The following is a 12,996-nucleotide window of genomic DNA, read 5'->3' as shown; positions in this document are numbered from 1 at the left end:
CTGGAATAGTAACCCCATGCAAATAAAAAAACTCTGACAAACTCAGTAGTTTTAAACCACTGCTTAAACAACATCTTAATCAATCCTGGTCCTGTCCATGCTCATCACAAGTTTAAAACTTGGTGTTCACTGTACGATACTCTCCTTAAACATAATCTCAACCTCTTACTGGAATGACAAAACAATTTTTATACATAACTGCTGCCTGTACAATCCCCCAAGTTGCATGTGGACTTTCTCTTTAATAACTTCCATCTCTGTAAAATCTTAGAATGTATAAACATGACTACTGTTTGTATATAAATGTACACATAACTGCAACTATTCTGTGTTTGACTGGAACTTAGTATAATGCAATGTAAGCAAATGGAGCTTTTTTCCTTGGGCCTCCACTAAAAATGAGTATTACCCACTCTGACTTTCCCAGTAAACAAAGATAGATAGATAGATAGATAGATAGATAGATAGATAGATAGATAGATAGATAGATAGATAGATAGATAGATAGATAGATAGATACATAGATAGATAGATAGATAGATAGATAGATAGATAGATAGATAGATAGATAGATAATGTACAGCCCTCCCAAGATGCCTGATGAAGCTTGCAGGTGGGTGAGCTCGCACCTTCGCAAAAAATACCAGCCTGCTCTGCTCTGACTGATGACCATTACAATTTCTACTCTCATATCTGTTCAGCTGCACATTAGAAGGAAACTTCCCAGAACATGACATCAATCAAGTGGGCCAATCAGTGCTACCACTAGCATTTCATGCTCTGCATACAGTACTGAAAAACAAAGGAGGCTGATCAGTCATTCCATGACTGCAATAAAAAAATGACACCTTCAATGTATATAAAATGACACCTTCAATGTATATAAAATATAGCATATTTTGTTGATTGTTTTACTACTACCACAAGAATTTCTCTCTCTCACACACACACACACCACACACCACACACCACACACCACACACCACACACCACACACCACACCACACACCACACACACACACCACACACCACACACACACACACACACACACACACACACACACACACACACACACACCACACACACACACACACACACACCACACACACACACACACACACACACACACACACACACACACACACACACACAGACTGCTATTCAGTGAGAGACCAAAATCTGCACAAACTCTGAGGGATAAACTAATCAAGTAGTCATCTCCTCTTCTTCTTTTCATCCTTTTTACTTCCTGTGCTTGCTCTTTCTTCCCAACCACACAGCATGACCAGATTGCAAGGGTCAGTGGCAACAGCACCTTATCTGTAATTTAACTCAGTCTTCCTTACCATTTAGGGCTCCTATTCATTCCAACCCTACTTCTCATTAGTCTTACTGTCTAATTTCCTTTATCACACACTCAGTACATGGCCTACCCATATAGAGTCTCCATATGCTCTCCCCAAAGTATTCACACTCTTACATAGATATCTACATGTAGTGGTGTCAGCACTGTCCTCTAATCATCCTATCATTCCCCTCCCTTTAGCCCCTTTACCTCTTGTGCTTCTTTACCCCATCTCCATCTACCCTCTTTCACAACCTTCTACAAACAATGGCATCCTCTATATACACTTAATTTTCATATTATCTTGCACTATTTCATTTACCACCTTCACTCATTCCACCATCGTTTACAACATTGTATCCTCTTCCTCCTCGTACATTTTACTCTTCTTCTTCCCTTGCCATAAAGTATTATCTCTTCCCTCCTAAAATATCTCCGATGTGTCACTCTCATAATTCCGTTTGGTGTCACTGAGATTAACTATGGCCTTTTATATACAGGCAGCCAAACCACTCATAAAAAGAAGTTATGTCTTACCATAACGTTCCATCTGTATTGTTGATCCTCGTTCAGTCATTACGTATGGGTATCGGTTCCGACCTCGGAACCGAGCCGGCCATTTTCCAAGCTCGCGTTAGCTTCAAACTCTCTAGCTAAACTCTTACCCACAATCCCCCTCTCCCTGTTACCTCAGATTGAGTTTGCAAGTCAAAGAAGGTAGAATAACCTAAGAGAACCGCATGGTGAGATCCACTAGAAACCACAGGAGGGGGAAGGAGGGATGGTCGTAATGACTGAACGAGGATCAACAATACAGATGGAACATTATTGTAAGACATAACTTCTTTATCTGCTATTGTTAATCCTCGTTCATTCCTTATGTATGGGACAGAGTCCCCAGCTACCTCTATTCCTGGGAGGCTCTCATGGAAGGACATTCCTGAGCACCATAGAACCAAATGATGCTCTTCCCCTGGAGGCCAAATCCAATTTGTAATGATTGATGAAGGTATGAGGTGTAGCTCAAGTTGCAGCTGCACAGAGGTCATGTAAAGAAGCTCTGGCATGGAAGGCAGCAGAAGTTGCCACCAACCCTGTTGAATAAGCTTTCATGGTAGTAGGCAACGAGATATAACGTTGTAAATAAATGAAGGTCACACAGTCCTTCAACCATCTAGCTAATGTGACCTTAGCAACAGCAGATCCTAATCTAGGTCCAGAAAAGGCCAAAAATAACTGGTCAGATTTACGAAAGGACCTAGTCCTGTAAGTAAAAATGGATTTGCCTGTGGATATCTAGGGTATGTAGGCAATACTCTCCTCTGTTTGAATGATTGGGAAAGAAAACTGGCAATTCAATAGTTTAATTAATGGACATTTCAGAGATCACTTTTGGCAGAAAGGATGGATTAGTTCTCAGAGACACTATCTCTATGAAAAATCAAGTATGGACTCTTGATACATAAAGCTAGAAGCTCAGAAACACATCTGGCAGAAGTAATGGCAACCAAAAACAAGGTTTTCCATGACAAATGCTTGAGGTCGCAAGAAGAGGCTGGTTTGAAAGGTGGCATTGTCAGAGCTTGTAGAACTAATGATAAATCCCATGATTGAATAGGTTCTCTAAAAGGTGGCTTCAGATGATTCACATCTTTTATGAAGGTCTTGCATAATTTGTGGAACATAAGACAGGAATCTTGGACACCCTCATGAAAATTAGAAATTGCAGCCAAATGAACTCTAATGGTAGAGGCCGATGGACCCGATTGGAAATGGTCGGCCAGATAGTCTAGTATTACCAACACTGGGGCTGAGAAGGGATCTACTTGTTTATCTTTCAGCCAACAGGTAAATCTTTTCCACTTGCTCAGATAAGTAATTCTAGTGGAAGACTTATGAGATTCAATGAGAATGTCACGTACTGGTAAAGAAAGATCATTTTGCATGGCAATCAAGGGAATTGGAGTAACCAAGCTGTGAGCTTCAGGTTGTTCAAGTTGGGATGAATCAGGTTCTGTGGATGTGAGATCAACTCCGGGGTTAGATGGAGAATCCATGGTCGATCTAGTAGGTGAGGCCAAAGGAAGGGGAACCAAATCTGTCAAGGCCAATATGGTGCTATGAGAATCACCTTGCTCTTCAACCAATGGGTTTTCTTCAGAAAGTGGGGAATGAGGGGAAAGGTGGGAATGCGTAAAAAAGACCCGAGGGCCAATCGTGGGCTAGAGCATCCCCGGATGACTGTCCCAGAGGGGGAATTAGTTGCTGCATTTGTAGTTGTCGGGGATGCAAAGAGGTCACAGCAAGGATGGCCCCAGTGGTGGAAGATCTCCACCGCTATCAAGGGATTCAGGGACCACTCGTGAGGTTGAAGAATGCACCTGCTGAGTCTGTCTGCTATCATGATGGAACTCCCAGGAATGTGCATTGCGAGAAGAAAACGGTTGGTAGCCATTGCCCATTGCCATATCCTCTTGACAAAGGGGGTAAGATTTGGTTCCACCTTGCTTGTTGATGTAAAAGACCACCGCCATGTTGTCTGATTAAATCGCAATTGTCCCAGACGGTAGCAGGGGATGGAATGTTTACAACGCCAGAAGTACCGCCCTCAGCTCCAGAACATTTATATGCAGATGGGCCACCAGTTCAGACCAAATGCCTTGGACTGTCTGTCCCTGACATAGCCCCTCCCACCCCATCAGGGAGGCGTCCGTGGTCACTGTGGCCTTGGGTTGCTGGGGGGAATAAGGGCGAGACCACTGTGACAGATTATGTGTCATCCACCAATGTAAATCCTGTTTGCACCTGTGCGTTACTTGAATATGGTTGAAAGAGGATGCTGAAAGGGATACCACTGGGTGAGCAGTAGCCATTGTAGAAGCCTCATGTGAAACCTGGCCAGGGGGACAATGGTGATGGAGGCTGCCATGGAACCCAACAGCTGTAGAACCGAGTGAGCTGTGGATTTCTCCCTTGAAAGGATTGGAATCAGTTGTTGCTTTATCCTTAAAATTCTGTGCTCTGGAATGGCAGCTCTGCAGTTCTTTGTGTCCAAGATAACCCCTACGAATTCTGTTGACTGAGATTGGATTTTTGCCAGTTTATGGTTATGCCTAGCCTTTGTGCAGCGAGGAGAGAGTATTGCCAGGGCTTCTTCCAATAGATGTCTGGTGGGGACAGAAATGAGCCAGTCTAGGTATGGAAACACCTGGAATCCTTGAAGTCGCAAGTGAGCTGTGACAACTGCCATGCACTTTGTGAAAACTCTGGGGGCTGGGGAAGACAGCGGAAAAGGGGTTTCCTGTGGGAATATGTCCTGAGGCCCTTGCACACGGTGTCCACTCGGTGCGACTTACGAAACCAGTGTACCAGAGGAGGGCAGAGGTTTAGACAGTCCAGTATCGCCAGCAGCAACGAAAGCCTTCTCAATCAGTTGGAAGGCTGGTCCACCTGAAGATGAATTAATGTCTAAGACAGGGGTCACCCCTCACCTAAGTGGCTCAGCCTGCTGACCCGGAGTCCCTGGATGGCTGTGGAGCAGCAAACTATGCGTGTCACAACTGACATCCTGGGTCGTAGCAAAACTTTCCTGCCACGAAGGCAACTGCGGTTCCTTAGTGAAATCCATAAAGGGAACTGCAGAAGGGGAAGACTGTGCTATATTCATGGACTTCAAAGGTAATGGAGGAGAATAAGAAGGGGTCTTTGGAGACGGGTGATCACCTCCCAAGGAAGGATAGTTCCCGGGGGGTGGGATGCCTCTGGCCAAGAGTACCTGATCCACAAGACGCAACACATCGTGTTCGGAAAGGCTTCTAGTGGACCTCACGGAGACTGAGGGAGAAACAGGCCTGACCACAGAAGAGGCAAACTCTGTGCACATCTCACCAGTCCGCACAGAGAACAACAGTGCCGAGACAGACTGGACTACGGATGTCTGCACTGAAGAAGTCATGGGTGCAGAGGTCATGGTCTGCACAGACAGGGATCGGTGCCGAAGTGGTTGTCGTTACCGAAGATGGAACCGACAAAACTGGAGTCAACAATAAAGGCGTCGGTTCCGAGGAAGATCTCGGAGCCGACATGGTCAAGTTCTGCGCCGACTGAACAGTCGGTGCCAATACAGTGGTAATAGTCTGAACAGAGGAGCCCCTCGGTGCGGATATAGTGAAGGCTGCAGGAGAAGACAGAGCCGAGATCACTAATGGAGCCGAAGGCCTTGGTGCCGAAGGTCTAGGCACCAAAAGCACTGGGGCTGAGTGAGTGAGCTCCGGAGCCAAAACTTTAGCCTTTTTAGGTTTTGGTTGGTGGGAGTCCCCAGCCGGGGACGAAGGCAAAGATTTAGCCTTGGTAGGAACATCCAAGATTTTCTTATGGGCTCTAGGAGGGGTTGAGGCCTCAGACCCAGAAATAGCCTCTGAAAAGGGAGATTTAAGAAGTCCCTTCAGTAATAGCTTGTTTTTCCTTTCCAACAAGGTTCTATTTGAAAAGTTCTCACAAATAGTACAGGGCGGGTCAACATACAAGTGGGACGCCCTCAAACAATAAACACACAAAGGAGTGTGCATCAGAAGTAGGTAGTTTGTGTCCACAATCAGAACACTGTTTAAACCCCGGACTACCTTTCCTACCTGCCATAATAGCTAAAATAGAAAGCAGAAAAGGGTACCAGCAATGGTACAGAAGAATACGCGAAGGTATGTGAAAAAGGGAAGGATTACCGACGATGGTAAGGGGAAAATACCTTGCGGTAAAAAGCTAAAGAAAAGAGAAGAAAAACCTGAAGAAAGTATGATCGCTAAATGCGATAGGGTAAGAGACAATGAAATAGAAACATTTTAGACAGAAAAAGTGATATAAATGGTTATTAAACAAACAACTGTACTTAGCTCAAGAGAAGCACCTCGACATGACCGAATGGCAATGCGGCAAACAAAATCTGGGGTAACAGGGAGAGGGGGATTGTGGGTAAGAGTTTAGCTCGAGAGTTTGAAGCTGACTCAAGCTTGGAAAATGGCCGGTTTGGTTCAGAGGTCGGAACAGATACCCATACGTAAGGAATGAACAAGGATTAACAATATCAGATACAAAAGTTATCTACTTAAAATAATTCCTAAATCCATTTTGTCTTTCTGTGCATCACTGTCAACAAATGGGTTATTACAGCCAAATCAGACCTCTGAGCCTTTTTCCAAGCTCCTGGATCCTTCCTCTACCCACAATTCCCTCCTTGTCCCAAGGTACCTTAGATCAAGTTATTCCATTTCTACCCAACACTCTATCCAAAAAGGCACAAAAATTATATTTGCCACTGAGTGATTGAGGGTCCACTCGAGGCAAAACAAAACATCTGCTCAGCTTGCCCTCCAGGACACTGGAGCTCCGTAGGATGTGTGTGTTGCCATTAGAAAGAGCTGAAAAGACATTGACCAATGTCGCACCCGCATAGTTTCTCTTTATAATGGATATGAATGGGTTACTCCTTGCTTGTTGATATACTAGACTGCTGCTATGTTGTCCATCTGAATGGACATCACACCCTTCAAAAGGGAGTCCTGAAATCCTTACAATGCTATAAGGACTGCCCTCATCTCAAGTATTTTGATGTGAAGGTTGGCTTCTGTTGACCATGTGCCTTGAACTATCTTCCCTTCTAAATGCCCCCCCCCCCCGCCAGAAGGGAGGCGTCTGTGGTCACAGTGGCCATTGAGGGGTGGAAAGGAGAAAGGTCGACACCATGTGATTGCAGGAGAGGTTAATCACCACAGAATATGCTTTCTGAACATTGATGTGATCTGGATGGGGTAGTGTAGGGGCTGATGTGTTAGACCACAACACTGAACAGATAGGGTCCATTGCAGTAAGCTCATGTAAAATCTCGTTTGACGGAAGCTGCCATTCAGCCCTGTAGGCTAAGATTAGTTTTGCCAGGGGATTTGAAAAGGAAAGGGACCTCAGAAGCTAAAAAATGTGGAGATATAAACCTCGTGATTCCAGAAGTTTGTCGATTTGAGAAACTGTGTCCAAGTGGCACCCAATGAATTCAGTTGTCTTTCTACATATCCTAGAACTCTGAAACATTCACCGAAAGTGGCTTTTAGCAAGCCTGGACTTTGGCCTTTCCCTGCCATGTAACTGGTATATACAAGTTCGGAAGCTTGCACCCATCAAAAAAAATGTATTTATTTCAAGTTCATTGTGGCAACATCCAACAAGAATACAACTCCTCTCCAATCTATTTCTAACAAAAGCCTTTTTAACAAACTCTCCAACAGCTGAACATCACGGTCACACTATTAAAAGAGAAAACAGGTTTCCTATCACACAAAGGGCTAAACTCCTTCTAGGCCCATTTTTTCAACATGTGTGCCTTCGCTGAAGGTTGAGCGTCGAGCTGGCACCTCGGCGTTTCGTAAAAATCTACTGCCAATCATTAGCGGACCAGAGTTCCGCTGTGGCGACCCCTTACCGGGAAAAAGCCGAAAGACAAACAACAACAAATTCATCTTGACACCCTCAGACTCCTTGCTCTCAAACTCTTCACCACCACCCAAATTACAACCTCAGAACTCACTAATATTCATGCCCTACAATACAGACCCCAAGAACAAGATTACAATGCACTAACCAGAGCGTTTCCATATTAGCATGCAAACTCTGGCAATCTCTGCCAAACTATCTAAAATATTACTAATTACACTAACTCTGGACCCCAACTAAAATTCTACCTTTTTGTTGCCTGGCATATCGGCAAATAAACTACAGATCTTCACTGACAGCAGCACAAAACTTTCTTACTTAAACTAACATGTGTTCTCAGGCTCTTATGTTATTTCACAGAACAACTGTACAAACTGTAAATATCCCATTTTGCACATGATTTGTGTCTTTGTAAAAAAGTTGTACCTCTAAAATTTTGCTTCCTGTACTGATTGTGCTCTTGCTTGCTTTATCTTTGTACCACATTTTTTAATACCTTTATTATCACTTAAGATTCAGACAAACATACATTTACATAACAGAAAAAAAAACTAACTTGTTCCCAAGTTAAATACATCATACACGTTCTTTTTTATAACTATTAATACATTACATTGCTGAATTCCTGCCTTACTTGAAACTCACACCTAGGTTCATAGGTAGGTACTAGGCTATCTGCCCGAGGGCATTTATAAGCCTAGCCATTGTGTGCCAACTTTCACCACCCAATTGATTAATTAACTGAGCCTCTGTCAAGAAGAGCCAATGAAGTGATCCCAGGGGTGTTTTTTTCTGTTACCCATCCACTCGTCAAGGTTTCTCTTGAAGAGTGTCAGTGAGGGGCTCTGCCTAATGTAGTTAGGAATTTTGTTCCAAAGCATGGGGAGTCTCTGTGACATGAATCTATCCCTCCAGCATGTTCTATTTATTGTTGTGGCGAGGTTTAGCTCACTAGAGCGAGGGCTCGCAGTGACTTGGATTTCTTTAGGTGGAGCATGTCCATCAATTCTGAGTTGGACATGGCTTTGTAAGTCAGGCAGAGATCACCTCTGAGTAAGCGATATGCCACAGAGTACAGCTGGAGTTTTTCCAGTCGGGCTGCATAGGACATATGTTTGAGGCCAGTAATCCTCTTGGCGAGGTACTTTTGTGGTCTTTCCAGCTGTTGGAAGTGTCTTGTGAGGTACATCCTAAACGGGGCATTGTACTCTATGATGGGTCTGATGAGTGACGAGTAGAGGGGCACTATAACCTCTTTATTTCTAGATGCGAACCCTTTAGTAATCAGATGGGCTACACAGAAGGATTTCCTAACTGCTTTGACAATATGATTGTCAAAGGAGAGATTACTATCTACCTGGGTCCCCAGATCTCTTATTACCTCTTCTGTATTAAGGGGGCTGCCACCTATGTGGTAATTCATGTGTGTTTTGTTTTTCCCAAACAGGATGACTATGCATTTTTTGGCATTTAGTTTGAGACCATGAATTTGACACCAGGTGTCCGTCTCAGTAAGGCCCTTTTGGAGAATGTCCGTGGCAGCCGGAGAGTCAATTATGGCTCCCAGTTTGCAGTCATTAGTGAACTTGGTTAGTCATAGTCCTCCTGTGTTTGCCTGTACTTCTGAGAAGTATATGCCGAACAGTAGGGGTCCCAGGACCGAGCCTTGTGGGACACCACTTGTGACTGGGTTAGAGTCGGACCTGGAGCCCACTATTCTTACCATGCGAGTTCTGTCTGTAAGCCAGTTGGCAACCCATCTCGTGATGTAGGGGTTTATGTTCAGGCTGGTGAGTTTTTCTATAATTCCCAAGTGGGGAATGGTGTCAAAAGCCTAGGCGAGGTCAAGGTAGGCTGTGTGAACTACCTTCCCCTCATCTGTGGCCTTGGTGATTGTCTCGAAGAAGTCAACCAGGTTTAGTAGGCATGATCTGCCCTTAAAGCTGAACTGGGTCGGGTCAAGTGTTTGGAGGTTACCAATGTCTTTGTTAAGGAGTTCCAGGATGATGCGCTCCATAGCCTTGCAGACCAGGCTAGTCAGGCTTATGGGGCGATAGTTACCAGGGTCAGTTGTGGCTCTTCCTTTGTGGAGCGGAATAACCGTTGCTGTGCGCCATTCTATGGACACGCAGCCTGTGGAGAGGCTGAGGTTGACCAGTGTGTTTAGGTGGGGGGTTAGTTCGTTCTGTAGTTCGTGCAAGACGCAGCCTGGGACACCATCTGGCCCCATTGACGCTGTGCTTTTGGCTTTTGAAAGGGCTGTTTTCACCTGTGCGTCTGTGATTTCCAGGACACTACACTTTTCCGGTATTGTTGTGGGCCCTTTTGGGGGTGAGAGGGGGGGTGAAGTTTGCACTGAATCTCTCTCTGCCAGGATGTTGGCAATATCAGTGGATTCAGTATATTTTGTGCTATTTTGCACTAGCTCAGAGCATACCTGCGAGTTGCCACTTAAGATTCTTGACATAGCTAAAGAAGGCTTTGTTGTTATCTTTCAAATCCTTGGCTATTTTTCTTTCGAAGTTAGCCTTGGAGGATTTTATGAGGGACCTTAGTTTCTTACTGATACTGAGCAGGGATGTCTTTCCTTCTTGGGATTTGTTTTTTTTTCTGAACTAGTTTCCTCCTTCTATTGTATAGCCTGTTTATGGCAGGGGTCCACCAGACTGGTTTCCTTCTCTTAGGGGAGTGAGTCTTGGTTTTTCTAGGGATGGCACGATCCATGCATCCTTGTAGGTACTCAGAGTGTACTTGTAAAGGTTTCTGCATCTTGGACACCTCCACCAAAACATTATTCTGCATGTACTGTTCCAACAATTCCCATTTATTTGTATGTAATTTACTTCTTACCTTTTCTAAAGATACCACTTTCAGTTATTTTACCTCTGTCACAATATTTAATATTTTAAATACAGTTGGTTTAGACTTTGATTTCCACTTTCTAGTAGTGGCTTTTTTGGCAGCCTCACTATGTCTAGGCAGTTCAGATCCTGTGTCCCAGCTCAAAAGAATTATTTCCTTAGCTACAGCCATTTGTTCACTCAATATTTCTGACAGAGTACACTGCAGGGAAGTTTAAAGTCTGCCAACTCATTACACTCACGAAAAGTACAGTTTTGTACCTACCATAAATGTAGATGTTCGAGGATCCACATTGCTGCAGTCCTAACTATTGGGGTAGTCCGCTGTCCAGTCGGCCCGAATACCAAAGTATATGGCTGACGTCGGTCACGGCGCATTACACTGACGTCAGTACGTCAGGGTACTAATGCGCATGACCGACGTCATATCCTCAGTCTTTTCTTGCCCCAGATGTCAGAAGACCCTAAAAAGACAAGGCCAAAACCAAAACACACCAAACATACCTGCACCAAAAATATATACAATATATACAAAGGTACCAGAATATAATCTCACCTACACAACCACCCCTAAAAACAGAGGGGAAGGAGGGAGGGTAAATTGGACTGCAGCAATGTGGATCCTTGAACATCTACATTTATGGTAGGTACAAAACTGTACTATGTTCTTCATTCCACATTGCTGCAGTCCTAACTATTGGGTAGAATCCCAAAGCAGAGGTAAGGGAGGCTGGCAAATCATAAGGAAGCAGGAGCTGATAACATGCCTTGCAAAATAGCTGTGGCAAACCAGCCCTAGACTTAGAGTAGAGAGGAAGGTGGTAATGCTTAGAGAAAGTATGCACTGAACTCCAAGTAGCTGCCTCCAAAATATCCTTAGTTGCCACCCCCCTTAGAAATGCTGTTGAAGTGGCAGTAGCCCTAGTGGAATGAGGCCTAATCCCAGCTGGAATCTCCTTGCCATGATGGGAATAACAAAATGCAATGCAGAACCCAATCCACCTAGAAATAGTTTGTTTTGACACAGGCTTGCCCTGTGAACTCAAAGCAAAAGAAACAAACAACTGCTGAGACTGCCTAAAATCCTTAGTCCTGCTTAAATAATAACGCAATAGCCTGTGTACATCTAAAGTGTGCAAAATCTTTTCCCCTTTATTTTGGGGATCTGCATAGAAAGTAGGCAAATGAATAGTTTGGTTTAAAGCCACACTAGAAACCACCTTAGGCATAAAGGAAGGATTAGTACGTAATGATACCCTATCCTTATGAAAAATCAAAAAAGGCTCAACCGCCATAAGGGCCTGTAACTCAGAAACCCTTCTTGCAGAAGTAATGGCCAACAAAAAACAGTCTTCCATGACAAGTATTTCAGGTCAGCAGTAGCCAAGAGGCTCAAAAGGTTGTAGAGTAAGTTTCTCCAACACAAAATTGAGATCCCAAGCAGGAGTAGGAGCTCTACGTGGGGTCTTATATTCTTTGCCCTCTAAGAAATTGCTTGAACAAAGGATGTGAAAACAATGGTGGGTCACAATCATAGTGAGCTGAAATTGCTGCAGCATGAATCTTAATGGAAGAGAAAGACAAACCTTTGTCCAATAACTCAGTAAGATATTGAAGAGCCACACTCAAATTAGGCTCAAATCTCCAAATTCTGTGCTGCAGTCCAAAATAAAAATCTCTTCCATTTTTCTGCACACTTTCCTTGTACTAGGTCTTCTGGCTTCCATAATCACATTTAAAACTTGTTGAGGAAGTTGAGACCTGCTGTCTTTCAAAACAGAATATGCCAGGCTGTTAGATGAAGAGAGTGCTTCTGAGACAACAGATGTGGAATCAAGGGTAAAGGCCATGGAGGCTTCCATACCAGACTCCTCAGTAATGGGTACCAGTGCTGCTATTAAAATCATCCTTGGCTTGTCTTGTCTGACCTTTAGAAGCACCTTTGGGAGAAGACACATGAAGATTTTTCCAACTGAAAGAAAGAGCATCCACTTTAAAACTTTGGCAGCTGGTGGTTTAGTGGAGAAGCGAACAGATCTATGTCTGAGTTCCCCATGACACTGTCAATTTTGAAATACATGAAGATCCAGTTTCCACTCGTGGGGATCCATGATTTGCCTGCTTAACACATCTGCTAAGGAGTTCTGTGCTCCGCAGAAACCTTGCCTGAAGAGTTAGTTGCAAGCTGAGCGCAGTCTCCCATAAAATCATTGCTTGCCTGCACAATGGGTAAGAATGTGTTCCCCTTGTTTGTTGATGTACCACATGACAGTTGTGTTGTCTGTTAGAATCAACACCTGCCCTGGAAG

The 12,996-nt window shown here is 44.0% G+C and overlaps 1 protein-coding gene across 8 annotated transcripts in view; it reads right to left on the bottom strand.

Annotated features, from left to right (window-relative positions):
- Positions 1–12,996, bottom strand: part of NUB1 (negative regulator of ubiquitin like proteins 1) — a gene marked incomplete in the record, with an annotated part of 1,333,835 nt that overhangs the window by 1,040,954 nt on the left and 279,885 nt on the right.

Source organism: Protopterus annectens, chromosome 3.part1 (genome assembly GCF_019279795.1).
Source record: "Protopterus annectens isolate FY-2018-M chromosome 3.part1, PAN1.0, whole genome shotgun sequence".
NCBI lineage: Eukaryota > Metazoa > Chordata > Ceratodontiformes > Protopteridae > Protopterus > Protopterus annectens.
Note: the sequence above shows the minus strand (reverse complement) of the source record. Positions and strands in the feature narration are given on the sequence as shown.